Genomic DNA, 2666 nt, shown 5'->3' with positions numbered 1-2666 from the left:
ACGCTTGGCAGGCACGTTTCGATGACTACTCCCTCGTTCAGTGCGGCATGCTTTACAGCCTAGAGCCGGGGCTCCAAAAGCGTTTTGAGAGACATGGAGCATATGAGATGTTCGAAGAGCTGAAAATGGTTTTCCAAGCTCATGCCTGGGTCGAGAGATATGAAGTCTCCGACAAATTCTTCAGCTGTAAGATGGAGGAAAACAGTTCTGTCAGTGAGCACATACTCACTATGTCTGGGTTGCATAACCGCTTGACTCAGCTGGGAGTTAATCTCCCGGATGATGCGGTCATTGACAGAATCCTCCAGTCGCTTCCACCAAGCTACAAGAGCTTTGTGATGAACTTCAATATGCAGGGGATGGAAAAGACCATTCCTGAAGTATTTGCTATGCTAAAATCAGCAGAGGTAGAAGTCAGGAAGGAACATCAAGTGTTGATGGTCAATAAAACCACTAAGTTCAAGAAAGGCAAGGGTAAAAAGAACTTCAAGAAGGACGGCAAGGAGGTTGCCGCGCCCGGCAAGCAAGCTGCCGGGAAGAAGCCAAAGAATGGACCCAAGCCCGAGACTGAGTGCTTTTATTGCAAGGGAAGCGGTCACTGGAAGCGGAATTGCCCTAAGTACTTAGCGGATAAGAAGGCCAGCAAAACAAAAGGTATATGTGATATACATGTAATTGATGTGTACCTTACTAGTGCCCGTAGTGGCTCCTGGGTATTTGATACTGGTGCAGTTGCTCACATTTGTAACTCAAAGCAGGGGCTGCGGAATAAGCGGAAACTGGCAAAGGACGAGGTGACGATGCGCGTCGGGAATGGTTCCAAGGTCAATGTGATCGCCGTCGGCACGCTGCCTCTGCATCTCCCTTCGGGATTAGTTTTAAACCTTAATAATTGTTATTTAGTGCCAGCTTTGAGCATGAACATTGTATCGGGATCTCGTTTAATTCGAGATGGCTACTCTTTTAAATCTGAGAATAATGGTTGTTCCATTTTTATGAGAGATATGTTTTATGGTCATGCTCCTATGGTGAATGGTTTATTCTTTATGAATCTCGAACGTGATGCTACACATGTTCATAATGTGAGTACCAAAAGAAGTAAGGTTGATAATGATAGTCCCACATACTTGTGGCACTGCCGCCTTGGTCACATAGGTGTCAAACGCATGAAGAAGCTCCATGCTGATGGACTTTTGGAGTCTCTTGATTATGAATCATTTGACACATGCGAACCATGCCTTATGGGTAAAATAACCAAGACTCCGTTCTCAGGAACAATGGAGCGAGCAACCAACTTATTGGAAATCATACATACTGATGTGTGCGGTCCGATGAGTGTTGAGGCTCGCGGTGGCTATCGTTATGTTCTCACTCTCACTGATGATTTAAGTAGGTATGGGTATATCTACTTAATGAAACACAAGTCTGAAACCTTTGAAAAGTTCAAGGAATTTCAGAGTGAGGTTGAAAATCAACGTGACAGGAAAATCAAGTTTCTGCGATCAGATCGTGGAGGAGAATACTTGAGTCACGAGTTTGGGGCACACTTAAGAAAATGTGGAATAGTTTCACAACTCACGCCGCCTGGAACACCTCAGCGTAATGGTGTGTCCGAACGTCGTAATCGCACTCTGTTAGATATGGTGCGATCTATGATGTCTCTTACCGATTTACCGCTTTCTTTTTGGGGCTATGCTTTAGAGACTGCCACATTCACTTTAAATAGGGCTCCGTCGAAATCCGTTGAGACGACACCGTATGAATTATGGTTTGGGAAGAAACCTAAGCTGTCGTTTCTAAAAGTTTGGGGATGCGATGCTTATGTCAAGAAACTTCAACCTGAAAAGCTCGAACCCAAGTCGGAAAAATGCGTCTTCATAGGATACCCAAAAGAAACTATTGGGTACACCTTCTACCTCAGATCCGAAGGCAAGATCTTTGTTGCCAAGAATGGGTCCTTTCTGGAGAAAGAGTTTCTCTCGAAAGAAGTAAGTGGGAGGAAAGTAGAGCTTGATGAAGTATTACCTCTTGAACCGGAAAATGGCGCAACTCAAGAAAATGTTCCTGAGGTGCCTGCACCGACTAGAGAGGAAGTTAATGAAAATGATCAAGATACTTCTGATCAAGCCCCTACTAAAATTCGAAGGTCCACAAGGACACGTTCCGCACCAGAGTGGTACGGCAACCCTGTCTTGGAAATCATGCTGTTAGATAATGGTGAACCTTCGAACTATGAAGAAGCGATGGCGGGCCCGGATTCCGACAAATGGCTGGAAGCCATGAAATCCGAGATAGGATCCATGTATGAAAACGAAGTATGGACTTTGACTGACTTGCCCGTTGAGCGGCGAGCCATAGAAAATAAATGGATCTTTAACAGGAAGACAGACGCGGATGGTAATGTGACCATCTATAAAGCTCGGCTTGTCGCTAAGGGTTATCGACAAGTTCAAGGGGTTGACTACGATGAGACTTTCTCACCGATAGCGAAGCTGAAGTCCGTCCGAATCATGTTAGCAATTGCCACATTCTATGATTACGAAATATGGCAAATGGACGTCAAAACAGCATTCCTTAATGGTTTCCTTAAGGAAGAATTGTATATGATACAGCCGGAAGGTTTTGTCGATCCTAAGAATGCTGACAAAGTGTACAAGCTCCAACGC

The sequence above is a fragment of the Triticum aestivum genome, chromosome 6B (genome assembly GCF_018294505.1).
Source record: "Triticum aestivum cultivar Chinese Spring chromosome 6B, IWGSC CS RefSeq v2.1, whole genome shotgun sequence".
NCBI lineage: Eukaryota > Viridiplantae > Streptophyta > Magnoliopsida > Poales > Poaceae > Triticum > Triticum aestivum.
This window is presented reverse-complemented; position numbering follows the sequence as displayed.